Genomic DNA, 12,411 nt, shown 5'->3' with positions numbered 1-12,411 from the left:
TTCGGCAGCTGGTGGGATTTAAAAATTAAATTAAGTTTAAAAATTGTAATTAAAAGCTAGTCTTAGTAATGGTGACCATGACAACTACCATAATTGTTGTAAAAAACCATCTTTGAGGAAGGAAATCTATCATCCTTACCCAGTCTGGCCTACATGTGGATCCAGACCCACAGCAATGTGGTTACCTCTAAACTGCCCTCTGTAATGGCCGAGCAAGCCCCTTCGTTCAAGAGAAATTAGGGTTGGGGAACAAATGCTGGCTTTGCCAGCGACACCCACATCCCGTGAAAGAACAAATTTTTTCAATGAAAGTTAATAGGCCGATGAATGGGCTCAGGGCCTAGATTCAGTGAGGAGTGGGGCGCCTGGGGAGTGAGGAGATTCACAGGCCTACAGGGAACAATGTGGTCATGTGATCAGTTCTGGGTTGCTCTGGCAAAGAGCCAGAACACGCTCACTTGTCTCCTTCTTTGATATAAACCACAAGGACTTTTCCTGACATTTACATTGAGAATTATGAATCTGATTTTGCTCATGTTTGACCTTTAGCAATGAGAATTCTCCAATAGGGAGCATAAGTGTGGATCTGGTTTGACATTGCATTAAACCCTTATAGAAAGAATGGACTCTTTTTTATTCACTCATGGGAAGTAGGCGTCACTGTCTAGGCCAGCATTCATTGCCCGTCCCTAATTGCCCTTGAGAAGGCAGTGGTGAGCTGCCTTCTTGAACCGCTTTTTGAATCATGTGTTGTAGGTACACACACCGTGCTGTTAGAGAGGAAGTTCCAGGATTTTGACCCAGCTACAGTGAAGGAACAGCGATATATTTCCAAGTCAGGATGGTGAGTGGCTTGGAGGGGAACTTCCAGGTGGTGGTGTTCCCATGTGTCTGCTGCCCTTGTCCTTCTGGGTGGTAGGGGTCATGGGTTTGGAAGGTGGTGTCTAGGAAGGCTTGGTGAGTATCTGCAGTGCATCTTGTAGATGGTACACACTGCTGCCACTGTGTGTCAGTGGTGGAGGGAGTGAATGTTTGTGGATGGGGTGCCAATCAAGCGGATTGCTTTGTCCTGGATGGTGTCGAGCTTCTTGAGTATTATTGGAGCTGCACTCATCCAGCCAAGTGGGGAGTTTCCATCACACTCCTGACTTGTGCCTTGTAGATGGTGGACAGGCTTTGGGGAGTCAGGAGGTGAGTTACTCACCACAGGATTCCTAGCCTCTGACCTGCCACAGTATTTATATGGCTAGTCCAGTTCAGTTTCTGGTCAATGGTAACCACCAGGATGTTGAGAGTGGGGGATTCAGCAATGGTAATGCCACTGAAGTCAAGGGGCAATGGTTAGATTCTCTGTTGTTGGAGATGGTCTATTGCCTGGCACTTGTGTGGCATGAATGCTACTTGTCACTTGTCAGCCCAAGTCTGGATATTATCCAGGCCTTGCTGCATTTGAACATGGACTGTTTCAATATCTGAGGAGTCACGAATGGTGCTGAACATTGTGCAATTATCAGTGAACATCCCCACTTCTGACCTTATGATGGAAGGAATGTCATTGATGAAGCAGCTGAAGATGGTTGGGCTGAGGACACGACCTTGAGGAACTCCTGCAGTGATGTCCTGGAACTGAGATGACTGACCTCCAACAACCACGACTATCTTCCTTTGTGCTGGGTATGACTCCAACCAGCGGAGAGTTTCCCCCTGATTCCCATGGACTCCAGTTTTGCAAGGGTTCCTTGATGCCACACTCAGTCAAATGCTACCTTGATGTCAAGGAGAGTCATTCTCACCTCACCATTGGAGTTCAGCTCTTTTGTCCATGTTTGAACCAAGGCTGTAATGAGGTCAGGAGCTGAGTGACCTTGGCAGAACCCAAACTGGGCATCAGTGAGCAGGTTATTGCTAAGCAAGTACTGCTTGATAGCACTGTTGATGACCCCTTCCATCACTTTACTGAGGATCGAGAGTAGACTGATGGGACGATAATTGGCCGGGTTGGATTTGTCCTACTTTTTGTGTACAGGACATACTCGGGCAATTTTCTATGTTGCCGGGTAGATGCCAGTGTTGTAGCTGTGCTGGAACAGCTTGGCTAGGGTCATGGCAAGTTCTGGAGCACAAGTCTTCAGTACTATTACCAGAATATTGTAAAGGCCCATAGCCTTTGCAGTATCCAGTGTGTTCAGCCATTTCTTGATATCATGATATCACTTCCATTCAGATTTAATGCCTTTCATGACCTCAGGACACCCAAAGGCGTGGCACGTCTTTTGTACATGTGGAGGCCACAGAGAATGCACTTGTACTAGTTTCCTTGTTTGGCACCTGTGGGTCCCTGTGTGCAAGGTGAACTAAATAAAGTAAAGACGTGACAGGGAGAGCAGTGCAGTCCTCACAATGACTCTGCACAGTGAGTTCCCTATCTTGGCTGTGAGGCACTGAACAGAAGGAGATAACTACCCAGTGTGTAAGGAGTGAAGGAAGGAGACAAGCTCAGAGGCTGACTAACGTCTAACACCTACCAGCAGCTGTTTGGAGAGTGACGGTCTGGGGCTGGACATCCCTGGCCTGAATCCATTCTGGCTGGGTGAGGACTGGGGGAACACCAGTTGCTAAGATTGTTACGGCCTCATTAAAAGCCCGACTATCTGCAGGCTTTCAACTTTGGTGGACATTTGCGCCATGGTCAGCGTGCACCTCATCCTGCTCGTAGCAGCCAAGGTAACTGTGGCCTTGAATTTCTTTGCCACTGGGTCCTTTTACGAGTCAGATGAAGACCTTGGCAGTTACGCACCACCGCATCACCCAGGTGACAGGTGCCCTCTTCCTCAAGACTGAACAACACAGGACTAGTGGGGCATCGAGGCCTCAGAGAGGACTGGGTCCGGGGCCTGGACCTGTTGGGTGGTGCCCTCCAATGTCCTCCTGCAAGGGTCTTGATCATTGTGGTCTACTGCGCTCCCCAAGACATGGTCCTCCAGACAGGTGCGGACCTTGAGGATGTTGATGCCCTGGAAGGGCACAGCTCCTGGGGGAGGAGCGGGAGGTACGAGAGGAGGAGGAATTGGAGGCACAGGGAGATGATGGTGAACAGGCGACCCTCTGGGAAGAGCACCTACACCTCCCTCTCCTTCACAACCTCCAGCATTAGATCCAGGTCGGCATCGATAAAACAAGCGTCTGTCTTGCCCCCCCCACCCCCCCCCAACCGCCCAGGTACCAGATCTCCATCTCCCCTGTGGCATTTCCCTTTCCTGCACTGCAGTGTCAGGCCTTGGCACAAAGCACAGGCCTCACCCTCCGTACAAAACGGGCCACCTCAGTGGGGGAGTTTAAATGAGTCCTGCATTCCATCAGACCCGCCTCCATTCTGGCCTCCTCTTCTCTCTCATTGGACAGGGAACCCTCATGAAAATCTGAGCCTCAGTCGGTTTCCCAGTAGAGGCCGGAGTTGCGGGGTGGGGGGGGTAGACGGGGGTTCTAATGCAGACCCAGCTCCTGTGCCCTGCCACCACGGCTAAAATCCAGCCCCTGGTTTCACACTTGGCCAGACCACAGTGAAGAAATGGCACACGAACAAACTTAGCGGAAATAGAGAGGGAGAAAAACATATGCCTGGGGAATAAAGAGATTAGCATTGAAGGAGAAAGTGTCTAAAGTAAGAGATCTCCATTGCCAATGTACAGTGAGCAGCATGAATAACCCACAGCAGGGTACCTTTATATAATAAGCACTAGCTTGTCTGAAAATGCACCAACGCTCTGGAGAGCTGCTTTTGCAATGATGCACGCTGTGTAATTCATGGGACAAATTAACATGGCCCATCCCCCGCCCCCCCAGCCCCTCCGTTATTGCTTTGCTCGGCCTTTCAATTATTAACAGGCTTAAGAGAATGGCAATGACGGGCCCCCAATTGTGCGTCGCGGGCAGGTTGCATTGTGCTGAATTGTTGGGCTCTGGAACTGGATTTTGCTGTCCATTGTTCATCCCTCTCGCCAGCTGAGAGTGTTTTGCTGACACATGGAGTACATTCTGTTGAGGCATTTTTCTCATTAACCCTCAACATGAACAAATGGAGGCGAGTTCCCTTCCACACACACACACACACTCACACACTCACACTGCTGACAGTGCAAGTATGGGGTGGTCGAGAGATTTGTTGGTGCCTTGCCAATGTTACAGGCAGTTTGATGGAAGCCTGAGTGTCCAATATGGTGGTCAGCATGTGGAAACTACCTGCTGGGAGTGCACGGGCTGGTACAGGCTGAAGTCTAGGCACGCCCAGAACAGGCCCTTCACAATAGCAAATTCAGAGCCTCAGGCTTGTTTAGGCGCCCTCCTCAATTTGGATGTCTCCAAGAGTAGCTGCTGGGCCCACTGCAGCCTAACTGCAGCCCACCCACCCCACCGAAGAGCATTTAAACAAATACTTATCTGACAGTGCAGTTTACAGGAGAAGTGATCACAAACAACTTGCAGTCATGACTTGATCATTTTTTAAATTTCGTGATCTTGGTTGAAGGGTAAGTATAGGCCCCAGGACACTGAGAGAACTCCCAAGCTCTCCTTTATAGAGTGCTATGGGATCTTTTACACCCACCTGAGAGGGCAGGCAGGCCTCAGTTTAATGTCTCATCCGAAAAACAACACCTCTGACAATGCAGTGCTCTGCCAGTACTGTCCCTCTGACAGTACAGTTCTCCCTCAGTACTGCCCCTCCAAAAGTGCAGCACTCTCAGTTCTGCCCCTCCAACAGATTAGTGCTCCTTCCTACTGACCCTTGGACAGTTTGGTACTCCCTCAGTACTTGCCCTCCAACAATGCAGTTCTCCCTCAGTACTGTCCCTCTGACAGTGCAGCACTCCCTCAGCACTTCCCCTCCAACAATGCAAGCTCCCCCACTACTGCACTGCGAGTGTCAGCCTCCATTTTGTGCTCAAGTTTCTGGAGTAGGTCCTTCTGATCAGGGCCAAGAGGGTTAGGCACTGAGCCATGCTAGACATCTTCTACCACAATCGACCGTAAACTCCCCCAAAACTGCTCCTCCCACAATCTATCCCATGCTAAGACCCAGTAACCTGTCACTGTTGTGGCAAATAACCACTGCCTCCTTTTCCAAGGATCAAACTCAAGGGCGTGAAGAGTCGAGACAAGAGGAGACGAGATGTAAGGTCAGACTGGGTGAGGATGGCAGATTTCCCTTCCCCAAAGGACATTAGGGACCCAGTTGGGTTTTTATGGCAGTGCAGGAACATTCGGGAGGGCACAGGTATCTTTCTAACAGGAGCTGCAGACCCTGGCCTGAAGACGAGTGGGCATTTGGCATCTGTCGACCAGCAGGGAACTGGACATAACCGCATGTAGCCTGCTCGATTGAATCACCTGGTCCCTGGAGCAGTGCCGCTGGGAGCAGTGACCCCAGGCTGTAAATACAGTGCCATATCACAAGGTCTAAAAGACAAGAGCCTTTTTTTTCAAAAGAAAAGAATGTTAAAGTCTGGAACATCAGTCCAGGAAATGAAATTGTTAAATGTTCAATGTGTTTCCCCTGGGTTTATGCAAACCCATGACCACATTGATTGAATACTTGTGAGGAAAACATTTGTAGGGTTATGTTGAAAGAAGAAGGGAAAGGGACTTAATGGAATTGTCTTTCAAAGGGACAGCACAGGCACAATGGGCCCCATGGTCTCCTGTGCTGTAACTGTTCGGAGGCCCCCATTAGGCCTCAGGGTTGTTGAGGAGTGATCCAGCTCTGGCAGTGAGATGATCTTCCCCCCTAATACTTTTTATACTCTATAAATAAACCAGAAATAAACATCTTATAGGTACTTACAGTTTATATCAGTTTGCTTCTGCTGGTTTATCACTAACTTTACACAGTGGCACAAATTTTGGCCTCTTAATTCCACGCTTGGAGCTGTAGTGGGATGCGCTGACAACTGACACTGACGAGATGGCTGTGTTACAGACGCCAGTTCCCAGATAAAGGTTTCTGAGATAATTATTTCTGTTGGCGATTCTCGCGTGGTGAATCCCCGCCCGAGCCGAAGGCCTTATCTGAGAAAAACAAGCCTGCCTCCACCCTGGGCCTGCTGCTCCCGTCACCATGGAAACTGCAGTCTCCCAGGTCTGCATCTGCACATGGCTGTCGCTGGCAGGCAGCTGCTTCCCGAGGGTGCAGCAATCAGGAGAGATGTCTGCTGGAGCCTCAGACACTTCATCCAGCCAGCCTCAGCCCGTGCGTTTCAGCAGCAGCAGCAGAAAGCAGCATCAATCAAAACCTCCGGCACCTGCAGCCTGCAAACGCCACACGCTTCACACCTCGCCGCACACGGCCTAACTTTCATCCGCCCACTGCTGCCTGTACCGTGGCCAGATGATTTCTAATTCAGCTGCTCATGACCTCAAAAATTCTTCACTTCACCAATCCCGACATCGATACGGGTAATGCAAGTGCTCCGTCAATAAAGGAATCACAGCAACAATGCCTTCCATTGATCTAGCAGCTTTAAAATAGTAAAGTGACCCCCAAAGCACCTCGCACGAGCGTTATCCAACAAAATTTGACACCGAGCCACATGAGGAGACAGTCGGGGCTAATTGGATCACTCTTTCAAAGAGCCAGCATAGCCACAATGGGCCAAACGGCTTCCTTCTGTGCTCTATCGTTTTCACGGTTGGAGATTTCTGCCTATATCCTGACCCGCACTCAAGTCCTGTCCACCCATCACCCCTGTGCTCGCCGACCTACATTGTCTCCCGGTCTGACGACAGTCCTGATTTTAAAAGTTTTGTCCTTGTTTTCGGATGACTTGACGGCCTTGCCTCCTTTCCTTCGCTGTGACCTCCTCCAGTCCCACCACCCTCCCAGATCTCTGCGCTCCCCTAGTCCTGGCCTCTTGTGCTTTACCTACTTTAATAGCTCCATCATTGGCGGCCGTGCCTTCAGCTGCTAAGACCCTGAGCTCTATAGAGGTCCCTCCCTAAACCTCTCTGTCTCTTTAAGGTCCTTCTTAAAATCTACCTCCTTGGCCATGTTTTTGGCCATCTTCCCTAATATCGCGTTACGTGGCTCCATCTAACTTTGCTACCTAAGGCCTCAAGATGACTTATGAGGTTAAAGCTGCCAAATAAGTATAAGGTTGTCTGTTCACTTTAAAGGACAGCTGTGGATAATGCACATGCATCTGCTCAATTCACATGGCCTCCTGACGGAGCCATCAGTCTTGCTCACTTTGATCGATTTGGATGGTCAGAAATTGGGTGATTTCGGCCCAAACAATAACGTCAACAAAGAAGTGTCTTATGTAAAGTGCAAGATGCTACGGTGCAGGTGAGATCCTGGAGAGCAGGGCCTGCCACAAAACATATTTGGAAATAGTTTCTCCCACCCCTCCTCATCTCACCCTGTCAATATAACCTTCTGTTCCTTTCTCGTTCATGTGTTTATCTAGATTCCCCTGAAGCTGTTTGCCTGCAACCACGCCCTGTAGCAGCGAGTTGCACACTCTAACTCACCACTTTCTAGGTCTGTGAAGAACAGCTCCTCAGTAAATGGGCCTCCCTGAGACTCCAGGCTTCACATTCAAACAAAATTTGCAGAGAGTGCTTGGAGGGGACTTGGGAAAAGGGGTGAAAGGACAAAGCTCAAGACCAAAGCTCTCAAATACACGTAGCTTGGCAAAAGGGTGAGGCAGAAAGGCCTTAACAAATGTCCCCCACAGGGGGTGGAAATATTAACTTGGAAATGTAATCTCTGGTGAATTGTTGAAAAGCCATGTTCATGTCGAGTGATCGAAACATCGTTTAACAGATCAGCAATGCTCCCAGGTCGACAGCAGCATTCTAGGACAGCAATGCAGCGCTTGTCTTCCCCATCCCACCTGCCCATGAAAACCCTCCTATCACTATCCATCTCTCCTGCCCACCCCCCTCCTACCCTCCCCTCCCCATAACCTGCCCTATACACAGAGTCTCCAACAGTGTACAACCAGGCTCTTGCTGCGTACACACAGTCTCGTGTTGTATATACACAACCTCTTGATACACAGGCTCTTCATAGAATCACAGGATTTTTACAGCGCAAAAGGAGGCCATTCGGCCCATTGTGCCTGCACCAGTTTGCCAAATGAGCAGTTTGCAGTGCCATTCTCCCTTCTCCCCATAACCCTGCACCTGTTCCTTTCCAAATAACCTGCTGATTCCCTTTTGAAAACCTCGATTGAATCTGCCTCCACCACAATCTCAGGCAGTTCATTCCAGACCTTAACCACGCACTGCGTGAACATTTTTTCACATATTGACTTTGTTTCTTTTGCAAATTATCTTAAATCTGTGTCCTCTTGTTCTCGATCCTTTCACAAGTAAGAACAGTTTTTCCCTATCTACTCTGTTCAGATACATCATGCAACTTTCTTTGCTCCAAGGGGACACATAGAGCCTCTTCCTGTATACACAGAGCCTCTTGTTGTACACACACAGCCTCTTCCTGTATACACAGAGCCCCTTATTGTACACACACAGCCTCTTCCTGTATACACAGAGCCCCTTGTTGTACACACAGCCTCTTCCTGTATACACAGAGCCCCTTGTTGTACACACACAGCCTCTTCCAGTATACACAGAGCCCCTTGTTGTACACACACAGCCTCTTCATGTATACACAGAGCCCCTTGTTGTACACACACAGCCTCTTCCTGTATACACAGAGTCCCTTGTTGTACACACACAGCCTCTTCCTGTATACACAGAGCCCCTTGTACACACACAGCCTCTTGCTGTATACACAGAGCCCCTTGTTGTACACACACAGCCTCTTCCTGTATACACACAGTCCCTTGTTGTATACACACAGCCTCTTGCTGTATACACACAGTCTCTTCCTGTATACACATAGCCTCTAGCTGTACACACACAACCTCCTGCTGTGTACACACAGTCTCTTCCTGTATACACACAGCCTCTAGCTGTACACACACAACCTCTTGCTGTATACACACAGTCTCTTCCTGTATACACATAGCCTCTAGCTGTACACACACTGTCTCTTGCTGTACACACACAGCCTCTTGCTGTATACACAGTCTCTTCCTGTATACACATAACCTTTTGCTATACACACACAGCCTCTTGCTGTACACACAGAGCCTCTTGCTGTACACACATGCATCCTCTTGCTGTGTACACACAGTTTCTTGCCGTATACACACAGCCTCTTGCTGTATACACACAGCCTCTTGTTGTACCTACACATCGCCTCTAGCTGTTCACACACATTCTCTTGCTGTATAGGCACAGCCTCTTTCTGAAAGGTTCCATTAAATTGGAAAATAGCTAATGTAACACCTTTATTTAAGCAAGGAGGGAGACAGAAAGCAGGAAACTATAGGCCTATTAACCTAATATCTGTCATTGGGAAATTGCTAGAATCCATTATTAAGGAGGTAATAGCAGAATACTTAGAAAATCACAGTGTGACAAGGCAGAGTCAACATGGCTTTGTGAAAGGGAAATCGTGTTTAATTAATTTATTAGAGTTTTTTGAGGAAGTAACAAGCAAGATGGATAATGGGGAACCTGTAGATGTGGTGTACTTGGATTTTCAAAAGGCATTTGATAAGGTGCCACATCAAAGATTACTACACAAGATAAGAGATCATGGTGTAGGGGTTAACATATTAGCATGGATAAAGGATTGGTTAGCTAACAGGAAGCAGAGAGTAGGGATAAACAGGTCTTTTTCAAGTTGATAAGCTGTAACTAGTGGAGGGCCACAGGAAGCAGTGCTGGGTCCGCAATTATTTATCTATGTCAATGACTTGGATGAAGGGACCAGATATATGGTAGCTGCATTTGCCAATGACACCAAGGTAGGTTGGAAAGTAATTTGTCAAGAGAAGGCAGAGAGTCTGCAAAGACAGTTTAAGCAAGTGGGCAAACATTTGGCAGATGGTGTATAATGTGGGTAAATGTGAACTTGTTCTCTTTGGCAGGAAGAATAGGAAAACAATATACTGTTTAAATGGAGAGAGATTGCAGAACTCGGTGATACAGAGTGACCTGGGTATCCTGGTATATGAATCACAAAAAGTTAGTATGTAGGTACAGCAAGTGATTAGGAAGACAAATGGAATACTGTCATTTATTGCAAGGGGAATGGAATATAAAAGTAGGGAAGTTTTACTGCAGCTGTACAGGGCCTTGGTGAGGCCACATCTGGAGTACTGTACAGTTTTGGTTTCCTTATTTGGAAAATATATTATTGTATTAGAAGCAGTTCAGTGAAGGTTCACTTGACTCATTCCTGGAATGAAAGGCTTATCTTATGAAGAAAGGATGAACAGATTGGGCCCATACCCATTGGAGTTTAGAGGAGTGAGAGGGGATCTTATTGATAAATATAAGATCCTGAGGGGACTTGATAGGGTGGATACCGGGAGGATGTTTCCTCTTATGGGGGAGACTAGAACTAGGGGACACAGTTTAAGAACAAGAGGCCTCCCTTTTCAGACAAGATGAGAATTTTTTTTCTCTCAGAGGGTTGTTAGTCTGTGGAATTCTCTTCCCCAGAAAGCAGTGGAGGCTGGATCATTGAATTTGTTCAAGGCTGAGTTAGAGAGATTTCTGATAGACAAGGGAGTCAAGGGTTATGGGGGACAGACAGAAAAGTGGAGTTGAGACCACAACCAGATCAGTCATGATCTGATTGAGTGGCAGATCAGGCTAGAAGGGTCGAATGACCTATTCCCGTTCTTAAGTCCTATGTTCCTGTGTTCCTATGTACACAGTCCCTTGCTGTATACATACAGCCTCCTGCTGTACACAGTTTCTTGCTGTATACACACAGTCTACTGCTGTATACACAGAATCTTTTGCTGTCTACACAGTCTCTTGCTGTACACACAGTTTCTTGCTGTATACATATAGTCTCCTGCTGTATATATACAGCCTATTGCTGTATACACAGAATCTCTTTCTTTATACATAAAGCCTCTTGCTGTGTACAGTCTCTTGATGTATATGCACATCCAGTTGCTATATGCATGCAGTCCTTTGGTGTATACACGCAGCCTCTTGCTGTATATGCACATAACCTTTTGCTACCAATAAGCCAAACACTAACTGTATTAAGTGCATTGTCCAAAATCCATCTAACTAATTAAACAATAGGGAATTTATTTAATTATTGACATCATAAACCATTCTATTTTCAGATGTAGATTATCTTTTTCGATTGATCTGTTAATTGAGTAACAGAATGAGGGTAGCTGGTGAATTTGACTCTCAATGAAAGATTATAATCAATATTGCAGCATTGAGTCTTGACCTCAAGCTAATTACATAATCCTCAAATTCCAGCATAAAAAGCTTGGCTATTCTTGGTGACTGTGGTTTACCTAATTTATACAGTCTGCTTTCGTTACGATACACAAATAAAAGCATTTAACTGTTGATAAGGACAGTGTCCGAGCAGCACAAAGTATGAACTGAAGCTCATTCACTGAGTTTGCATTAAAACCCCCAGTTTTCATCTTATTTAATTGCTGGTTCTGGAGGTGGTTCAGAAAGTTAGTTTCACTCCTTTCCTGAATTGACTATCAATACTGCTCCAGCAGAGGCTGCCCTAAAGCACGTCTGTTACACGAAATGTGATACCTTTGGTTAAACAGATTGGACGCATTTTGAGATTGCACCAGTTACATTAAACAATGGTTTGATTCAGACAGGCTGTAGAGAAAAATCCACTGAACAAGTTTCCACTTTCATAAAAGTGGTTAACACAGGTATTGGGTCCACTGGTCTTTTTGATATGTGTTAATGACCTAGACATCAAAGTTTGCAAGTGACATCAAACTCAGAAATGTAGTGAAGAGTGTGGAGGATAGTGACAAACTCCGGCAAGACATAGACAGATAGATCAATGAAATAGGCATACACATAGCAGATGAAATGTAATTCAGGGAATTGTGAAGTGGTACATTTTGGGAGGAACAATGAGGAGAGACAATACAAACTACAATTTAAATTTTAAAGGGAGATCCGGGGGTGTATGTTCACAACACCTTGAGGCTGACAGGACAAGCTGAGGAGCCTGTTTTAAAAACTATCTGGGGTCCTTGGCTTTATCAATCGGGGTATCGAGTATAAAAGCAAGGGAGTTATATGAAACCTTTATAAAACATCGGCTGGGCCTCGGAGTATTGTGCTGAATTCTGGGCGTCACACCTCAGGAAGGATGTCAAGGCCTTGAAGAGAGAATGGAGGAGATTTACCAGAATTGCAGAGATGAGAGGGGGATATTACAGTTATAGCAAGATTGGAGAAGCCAGGGTTGTTCTCCTTAGAGCGGAGAAGGCAAAGAGGAGATTTGATAGAGGTTTCAAAATCATGAAAGGAGACAGCTCT

The 12,411-nt window shown here is 46.8% G+C and overlaps 2 protein-coding genes across 2 annotated transcripts in view; both read right to left on the bottom strand.

The window, feature by feature from the left end:
* dmtn (dematin actin binding protein) overlaps positions 1 to 5,977 on the bottom strand; it is a 90,336-nt gene extending 84,359 nt beyond the window's left edge. The window contains exon 1 of the mRNA XM_078565679.1: positions 5,840 to 5,977. The gene's annotated coding sequence lies outside the window, so the exon portion shown is untranslated. The remainder of the gene's footprint in view (positions 1 to 5,839) is intronic.
* The window catches only part of ikbkb (inhibitor of nuclear factor kappa B kinase subunit beta), a 505,718-nt gene that overhangs the window by 436,727 nt on the left and 56,580 nt on the right, over positions 1 to 12,411 (bottom strand). The window lies entirely within an intron of this gene.

Source organism: Cetorhinus maximus, chromosome 20 (genome assembly GCF_964194155.1).
Source record: "Cetorhinus maximus chromosome 20, sCetMax3.hap1.1, whole genome shotgun sequence".
Taxonomy (NCBI): domain Eukaryota; kingdom Metazoa; phylum Chordata; class Chondrichthyes; order Lamniformes; family Cetorhinidae; genus Cetorhinus; species Cetorhinus maximus.
The sequence above is the reverse complement of the archived record's forward strand: the minus strand, read 5'-3'. Positions and strand labels throughout refer to the sequence as shown.